General features: G+C 36.8%; 1 protein-coding gene across 3 annotated transcripts in view; it reads left to right on the plus strand.

Moving 5' to 3' along the window:
• Positions 1-4,942: 4,942 nt before the first annotated feature.
• The window catches only part of CCNB3 (cyclin B3), a 64,211-nt gene continuing 59,674 nt past the window's right edge, over positions 4,943-9,479 (plus strand). For 2 of the 3 annotated variants that reach the window (XM_025047894.1, XM_006913405.3), the window contains exon 1: positions 4,943-5,027. The gene's annotated coding sequence lies outside the window, so the exon portion shown is untranslated. Of the gene's footprint in view, positions 5,028-5,103; positions 5,191-9,479 lie in introns of those variants that run through there. The other variant, XM_025047896.1, reaches the window with a different exon arrangement.

A 9,479-nucleotide genomic window follows, 5' to 3' on the forward strand; every position in this document is an offset into this window, starting at 1 on the left:
CTTCTTTACCCCATCTCTCCTTCCCCCTCTCCATTCTTCCCTCCCTTCCTCCCCCCTCTTCCTCCTTCTCCTTTCCTCCTGTTTCTCTCTTTTCCCTCTCCCTTCCCTCCTTGCCGCTCCCCTTTCTCTTCTCATTCCTCCCTTCCATCTTTTCTTCTTCTTCTTCTTCTTCTTCTTCTTCGACATCTTGGGCGCAGGCCCTTGGACCACACTCTTTGAAGGGGATCTGGCTCTTGAGGGTCCTCCTCCTCCTCCTCCTCCACCTCTTCCCCCACCCCCTCTCTCCCACACACATAACTATACTCACCATCACTTCAAGATCTTTTGGAGCTCTCCGTTCAAAAAGTTCTACAAAGCCCTGGAAAAGATTTTTGAAAAGGCTTCCCTCGCCCTCAAAGAGGGAGTTTCTTTTCCCCAGAGCTAGAGATCACTAGCCTAGAAAGAAAGGGGGAGGTGTAGAGGTCCCTCATGTGATTTGGATATAACCTAAGTCCAGATTCTAAAAAATTGTAAAAAAAAAAAAAAAGAAATTTATAAACTCATTACCTTGATAATGAAGTTATTGTTGACTTTTGGGTGAAAATGTGCCACCAAGAAGGGAGATATGCCCTTTTAGATGGATTTGGGCAGTGCCAAGTTCTTGGGCACCTGCAGCTGGTTGCCACCCCGTCAGCAGTTGGAAGAGACTGATGGGCCAAGGCTCGTCCCTGTTGCCTATGACCCTGGGGTATGTCACCAGAGTTTGTTGAGTCACAATGCCTGAAACTATAGCAACCACAGCAAAGGCATGGCAGGCTGACAAACTCAGTAGCCCTTCACATCGAAAGCACATCAGGCTGTCTACTGTACAACAAACTTTTTCTGTTCTCTCTAGAAGATTACACATATTTCTTTCACATTTTGCCCAGTTTACAACTCCTTGAAACCTCTTTTTTCTTTCTTCTTCTTGTTAGACTTCCAGAACAATCATATTAGTTACCCGTTTGGTAGAGGTCTGTATTTTTCACGTACAGAATTACCACCAGCATTTGTGAACAAAACAGTATTAATTTTTACATCTTAGCTTATTTCTCTTTGAGTTTCCCACTAGAGATTGAGAGTTATGAGGCAAGAGATCTTTAGATTTATGTAGAAACACAGAAATGTTAAAGTCCTTTCTGTATATTCTGAATAAAAGTATGAAAATAGAAAGTTGGAGGCTGCCATAACACCAATCATGTAGGGTTCTTCTGTGTTTTTAACTCACCATCGACACTTCCTTAGCTAGTCAAAAAGAAGTGAGAAGATCCCCTACCTTTGTAATGTCAGAGTAGGCTATTTTGTTGGACCTTAGGATTCTGGATGTCTAAGTGGTCCAGCAAGCTCTAACCTTCATCACAAAATATAAATAGCCCACAATAAAAGCCAATCCACTTTGAGCAGGGTCACCTATCAGATACTCCTCAAGCCATAAAAAGACTTGAGCCTCTCCTTATTCTTTTCCATTATAGCCGGTGCTGGATTGCCGGCTATGGTATTTTATTGAAGATTATCCATTACACTTTGAGATGCCTTCAGTTTAGCCCCAGTTTGAAACACTAGCCTATACAACCAAATGGCTCTCAGTGTGCCCAAGTCTTATTTTGTGTTCTCCTTGTCCTTTTTCCACATGCTTCCACTTTAACCTCATGCATGTGAATAAGTGCATCTGAATTAAAAATTAGTTGAGATGACCCCCCTACATAATAGAGTTTCATATTCTTGGTTCCACTTCCATTTCTTCTATTCCCTGTTACCCCTGAGACTGCATGTCTTAACCTTGCTATACCGTTCTGATCTTGTTATTTTATGGCATTAAGAAGAAATTTGTTAAAGGTGGCAAGATAGATTTTATTCAGGCTACTGCAGTAGGGGAGAGAGACTTCAGATAAATAGAGTTCAACTTCATTGAAACAAAAGGCAACAGGCTTTTTAAATGCTATGGTGTGCTAAAGGAAAAGCACTGAGGGAAATATGTGTGGCAGGGAAGGTTAATCAATGTGATCAAGATCTCTGTGTTTGCTAAGTGGTACTTATCAAAGTTAGGCTCCTACCCTTCCATAGAGACTGAGAGACAGGAGGCTTGTCTTTCCTGATGATTAAATTTCAAAGGGATGTCTCTCAGGTCTTCGAAACAGACATTCCTGGATTGTAGAAGATATATCTCAAAGAGACAGAAAGGATTTACAATCACAAGTTTTCTAAAGTAAATGCTCTAAGAAAAGAGATGTCAGGGGCCTATAGTCAGGTTTTGGCTGGAACAAATAGTAAAGTTTTTTGGCAGTTGAACAGGTATTTTAAGGAGGCTGAAATCATTTTCCTAAGGACATGGCTTTGAGCTGATAGAAACTATGTTAGTGTTTGTTCTACTCTCTTAATGTAAGGAGTGGATAAAATTCCTTTTTAAAAAATTTTAATAAAATATAAGTAACATACAATATTGTATGAAGTGAATAAAATTCTTGGTGCTGAAAATTGAAGTTCTTATAGGCCAAGATTGAGGCCTAGTTGAGAAGAGGGCTCAGAGGAGCCTTACTATATCAGATCATCATATTATATACCTTAAATATATACAATTTTTATTAAAAACAATTTTGGTCAAGAAGGGAGTTTTTGTCAATGGTGATATACTAAAATCTATAGCACAAAACCTATTTTTCCTTTACTATTCTTTTGTCAAGGGGAACTTTTGATGATTAAGTTGGAACTCCTGCGTCTGGCTTATGTCTGTGGAATAAGAAGCAAAAAGAAAAGAAAATGTTTATTTGTTCTGCAAGCATAAGAATATATATCTCCAAGATTAAAACAAACAAACAAACAAAGCCAAACAAACAAACAAAAACAAACAGAAACAAACCTCTATGTCTCCCAGCCCAGAAGGGAAAAACTGTGATCTGGACCTGGAAAATGTCTTACCAAATCGCCTAAATGACAAAGAGAAAACTATTATGGATGATTAGAGCCCTGTCCCATGGCATCCCAAGCCTGGAGGCTAACCAGGAGCAAACAAAAGCAGCATTTGGATGGGAAGCCAATAATGAAAATGTAAGGAGGCTCAGTCATAGGTTATAGTATATTCACTGTCTCTTCTTTCTCTTAAGTTGCTGAGGTGCTCAGAGTGTCCTGTACTGACTAGAGATGGGGACAGATGGGGAAGAAGGGATGCTCAAAGAATCAAAAGAAGGGATATGCTGTGTTAGTGTGTGAATATATGTGAAGTAGTATGGACTGAGATTAGCCTTTAAGAGCCAAACATAGAGATGTTAAACACAGAAGCTTTGGTCATCACTTTTTCCTAACCAACATCGTCTATTTTCTAACCTTGTTTATTCTACCAAAATATCTTATCTTCCACACAAACTTGTGAATAATCATGTAAATCAACATTTTAAATATGCTTTCAGTTTGCATTTGGTTTAAAAGAGTCATTAAGATAATAAAAATGGGACCTGTGTTTGTAATGTAATAATGAAAAATGGCAAAATGAAATTTAAATCACCTGAACTATTAGCCTTCGTGAAATTACTGTCTGCCTGTTAGTTCCACTAAGTATTTTCCAGCCTCAGATTTAGCCTACCTAATTAAGTTTTTGCAATGACACTATGACCATTTGGAAAATGGGAAGTGATGCCAATGATTGTCAGGCATTATTAATCATGGACCGATAAAAATGGGAACTCCACTTCTTTTTCTCCTGAATTGTTTACAGCCATAAGAATGAACAATGTCATTAAGAGCAGCTTCCTGTAACCATACTAAACTGAAAAATTAGACATCTATTGTGAACATCTCAATAGTGGTGCTGCATAATGTCAAGTATTTATGTTATGTCTGTATTGTGCATACCTGTCATCCTTTCCTATGAGTGATTGAAGCAGTAGAGGGAGAAAATAAAGGACTTTTAAAAGCTATAAATATTCTCATTATTTTATTTCAGAGGACAGCTAAAGGTCAGTAAAAGGAAAGCGGACTCTTAGATATGTTGGGGTTTCCTTTCAAGCAGGGACTTAATTAGGCAACTAAGGACTTTTCTATTGACTTATTGTAGGGAATGACTTACAGCTATTTTTGATGGGGCGGGGGGAGGTGTGGCTCATTAGTGGCCATTTCTAGTCAGGTTCCTCTCATAATTATGAAATTTCCCTCCTCTGATTTCCTAGACCATTTGCTTATTGTCGGTACAATTCATCTGACATTTTCTAGACCTGATCTTGAAGAGTTAATTTTTCCTATTCCTGGATCACTTGCACAGAAGTCTTGAGGACAGGTTCTCTGTCTCTTTCTCATTGTATCCAGGTGATACAGAGCACACAGCCGGGCTCCAGAAACAAGTGATGGTTTTGGAATTTCAGGCAGGAAACACAATTCAGAAGCCATGGAGTCATGGAATCTGTAATAATGACAAAAAACTTTGTTAGCTATTTGATACTTCTTCGTAGAGAAATAATTCTCACACTTTAGCGTGACTCAAAATCATGTGGAGGGCTTATTAAAATAGATAGTTGGGCACCATCCCAGAGATTCTAATTCTGCAGGTCTGAAAATATGCCTGGTATTGTGTTTTACATGTATTATCTCATTTAATTCTTACACATCTTTATGCAATAGGTACTATTTTAACCACGGTTTTATTAACGGGTAGCTGCAGCACAAAGAGGCCATTTAACTGGTGGTTTGTCTGGATCCGGCACTAGCCACTTCCATCATCTTAGAGGTGGGTATATATGTGTGTGCGCGCGTAGATTAGCAAGCCTTTTCTTCCTTTTAGGGTCTGAAGATGCAGAATAGAAATTCTCTCAGGGGAGGAAAAAAAAGTATAAAGAGTACCTAGTCTGATCTTTTGGCCCCATCTGGTGGTTCCAAGTCTAACTGAAAAGTATTGGTCGGTTATCTCCCCCTGCTGGTGAGAATGGTAGGGTCGGCCCGCCGCTTCCGAGATCCATTTTGCCGAGACGGCTTTTCCTGGAGACATTACCTCGAGGCAGTTCTGAGGCGTTTGCTCTGAGGCGGTCAGTCACTGTGCCCCTCATCCATTTGTTTTGTTTTGTTTTGTTCTGTTCTGTTCTGTTTCGTTTTGTTCTGTTTCGTTTTGTCTTGTTTCTGATTCTGACTGGCGGGGAGCTCCTTTTTCATGTGCAGCTTTAGTTCCAATCCTTCTATGGCTCGTTAAAGGTACAATTTCTTTTTCTAGGTATTAGAGAGCCTTTTGCCGTGCATATATGAATATATGAATATATTCTACGTCAGAGCTGGAGATGTGTCTAGGGAACTAGGCTGTTAATCTGATATTTTTTCCTGTCAGACCAACAAACTTGTCTCAAACATCTGGCAAAAAGTTCTTAAATATAATAGTAATCGGTGGCAAAGTTTTCCTTTTTCCTTCCAGATAGTATGTTCATCTGTGAATGTTTTATACAAAGACCACAGAGGAGAGGAAGGAGATCTGGAAGCATAAACCCCTTCAGGTTCCCTCATAGCACTTGTAGGTACCTTCCCCTCCCCCCCAGCACACACTCCTAAGGATCCCTCTGGTTTTAGAGGCATTAAAATGGGGTGAAGACTTGCCTAGTTTTCACCTTTGTCATGTCGTTGCCCTGAGGGGATGCCAGGCTTAGCCCTTCTGTGCCTGTTGCTCTCAAAGCAAGATGGTAAATCGGGGAAATGCGTTCATGTGGCCACTAGGAGGTCTCAGCTGTTTGGAAACGTGCTTCCATATTGTACAAGATCGCCCCATACAAAAGCCCATTTTGCCAAGGCATTCCTCAAATTAAAAGGGAAATTGGTGATTTCCCCCTGATAGAATCACTCCTCACCCTAAAAAACTGCATTTTGGTGTATATTTATTGACTTAATATTTAATATATTTATTTATAATATATTTAGTAATATAATAACATTTCTTTAATAGCTCTATCATTAAAATGTGTATAGGTTCAAAGGAAGACGTGATTGTCCAACTCTCTTTATAGACCCTAACAGTGTCTCATGTACTTAGATACTCAGTGGTCACTTTTGGTGATGTTGGGGTGATTATGATAATACTGATTGTGTTGGCAACATGTGTCCACTGAAATCCTTAGCTGTAGTATACTCACCTTTTTTGGCACTTATAACATTCTGCCTTGTGTTGTAGTTATTTCATTATAAGTTTTATTTTTCCAAATACAGAAATAGAGTAGAATGACTATCTTTTACTCATTTTCATTTACCCTGCAAGGGATAGCACTAGATATATATGTTAGTAAGTGCTTAAGGATATTTACATAATTAAAAATTAGTGTGTACACCTGAAACTAAAATAATGCTGTATGTCAATTATATCTCAATTTTTAAAAAAAGAAAGAAAATTAGTGGTAATGGTTATTCAAGAATTGCTATGCCCTGAACCATATTAGAAGTGCTTCACCACAGCCAAGAATATTGTACCACCTTGCTCCAAACTGCCTAGCTTATTGCAATAACTTTCTAACTGGTTCCACTGAGTCTTTCCTTGCCATTCCTCAATGGAATTTTTTAAAGAACCAATATATTTTATTAGCCACTGTTATTTTTTAATAATAGTTTTATCGAAATATAATTCCAATACCATATAATTCACCCATTTAAAGTGTACAATTCAATGATTTTTAGTATATTCACGGAGTTATGCAACTATCACCATAATCAATTTTAGAACATTTTCATCACCAGAAAAACCTCATATCCTTTAGCTATCACACCCCAGCTCCCTCAATCCTATACCTCCCCATCCTTAGACAACCACTAATCTACTTTTTTGTCTCTATAGATTTGCCTATTCTGGACATTTACTATAAGCGGAATCACGCAATATATAGTCTTTTGTGACTGACTTCTTTCACTTAGCATAGCTTTTTCCAGTAAAAGAGTTGTGACATGTGTGAAATGCTGTTTATGAGTCATTAGAGACTCAATGCCAAGGACTTTTATTGGGGGCTGATCCTGCAGGCACCCTCTGCCTAGCACATACCAAAACTCCAGACTCCCAGGAGGAAAGTTATTGTTCACCATAGATAATATTGTTTGCACAAACAGTTAAGGTACAGTGAGCTACTCGCAATAGTTAGAGGAGTGGAAACCCTTCCCAAATCAGAGTTCTAGATTCTAGCAAAGGGCCAGGAGGTTTTTCAAATGATAGCATTCTCTGCTTTATTCTTTTCTACACAGATTTCGATAAGGATTGCATTGATTCTGCAGATCAATTTGAAGATTGCCATCTTAACAATATTAAGTATTCCAATCAGCGAACATGGGATGTCTTTACATTTGTTTAGGTCTTTAGTTTCTTTCAATGGTGTTTTGTAGTTTTTAGTGTACAAGTCTTGTACTTATTTTGTTAAATTTATTTTCTAAGTATTTTATTCTTTTTGATGCTGTTGTAAGTGGAATTGTATTCTTAATTTTATTTTCACATTGTTCCTTGCAAGTGTATAGAAGTACGATTGAGTTTTGTATATTGATTGCTCTTGTGTTCTGCACCCTTGAGCTTGTTTAATAGCTCTAGTAGCTCGCCCGCCCTCTCTCCTTCCCTCTCCCTTACTTGCTCTCTCCCTCTCTCCCTGTGTATTCCTTAGCCTATTAATACGGTGAATTATGTGGATTGATTTTTTGACCAGCTTTGCATCCCCAGAATAAACCCCACATGGTCATGGTTTATAATGCTTTTTATATATTGCTAAATTCTGCTTGCTAATATCTTGCTAAAGATTTTGCATCTATTTTCATGAGGGATATTCATCTGTAGTTTCCTTTTTCATACTGTCTTTCTATAGTTTTGGTATCATGGAAAAAGTATTTTCATTTGAGTTGGGAAGTATTCTTTCCTCTTCTATTTTCTGGTGTAGAATAGATGTTAATTATTTAAACATGTGGCTTAATTCTCCAGTGAAATCATCTGGGCCTAGAGACTTCTTTTAAGAATTTAAATATTACAGATTGAATTTCTTTAAAAGAATGTAATGATTCAAATTATGTAGTAAATATTAGGTGTACTGTGGTAGTTTGTGATTTCCAAAGAATTTGTCCATATTAATTAAATTGTCAAATTTATATGTACAGAGCTCATAGTTTTCCCTTATTATCCTTTTGATGTCAGTGGGGCCTGTAGTGATATTCTGTTTCATTTCTGATATTGATAATTTGCGTCTTTTTTCATTATTAGTCTTGCTAGAGGTTTGTTAATTTTATTGATCTTTTCAAAGAACCAGCTTTTTGTTTCATGGATTTTCACTGATTTTTCTGGTTTCAATTTCATCAATTTCTGCTTTAACTTCATTATTTTCTACCTTATGTTTGTTTTGGATTTATTTCACTCTTCATTTTTTTCATCTTGAGGTGAAGCTTACATTATTGACTTTTAGACTTTTCCTCTTTTCTAATGTAAGCAGTTAGTGCTATAAACTTCCCTTTCAGCACTGCCCTTGCTGTGTCCCACAAATTTCGAGGGGGTGCATTGTTTAGTTTCCAAGTGTTTGGGAATTTTTGTTATTTTTGTTATTGATTTCATTGTAGTCAGAGAAAATATTCAGTTATGATTTCGATTCTTTTATATTTGCTGACTTGTTTTATGATTGAGGGTATGGTCTGTTTTGGTAAATGTTTCATAGAAGCTTGAAAGGTATGTGTATTCTGTTATTGGTTGGGATGCTCTATAAATGTTGATTAGATTCTGTTTGTAGATGGTGTTGAGTTCTTCTATATCCTTGCCTATTTTTTTATCTAGTTGTTTTATCAGTTATTGAGATGAGATATTGAAGTCTCCAAATATGAGTGTAGATTTGTCTATTTCTCCTTTCAGTTCTATCAGATTTTGCTTTATGTATTTTCTAGCCCTGTTGATTAGTGCATACACATTTAGGATCTTCTTGGTGGATTGACACTTTTATCATATTGTAATATTCCTCTCAGTCCCTGATAATTGACTTTTCTCTGAGATTTACTTTATCTAATATTAACATAGCTATTCCTGCTTTTTTTAGGAGCTTTGTTTATTTTTATTTATTTATGTTTTAATTTTATTTTATTAGTTTCAAGTATACAGTACATTGGTTAGACATTTATATAGTTTATACAATGACTCCCCTGCTTTTAAAAAATTAATGTATGTATGGTATCTCTTTTTCCACTTTTTAATTTTCAGCCTACTTATATCATTATATTTGAAGTGAGTTTCTTGTTGAGAGCGTATAGTTGGATTATGTTTTTTAAATCCACTCTGCCAATCTCTGATTTTAACTCTTCTATTTAAATTATTCACATTTAATGTGATTATTGATCTTTTAGGGCTCAAGTTCACCACTTTACTTTTTGTTTGCTGATTATTCCCTCATTTATGTTTTTTTCCCCTGCCTTCTAGTCAGTTACTTGAACATCCATTTGAATTCCATTTTGATGTATCTATAGTATTTTTTAGTGTATCTCTTTGTATAGCTTTTTTAATGCAT

Source organism: Pteropus alecto, unplaced genomic scaffold (genome assembly GCF_000325575.1).
Source record: "Pteropus alecto unplaced genomic scaffold, ASM32557v1 scaffold365, whole genome shotgun sequence".
Classification (NCBI taxonomy): domain Eukaryota; kingdom Metazoa; phylum Chordata; class Mammalia; order Chiroptera; family Pteropodidae; genus Pteropus; species Pteropus alecto.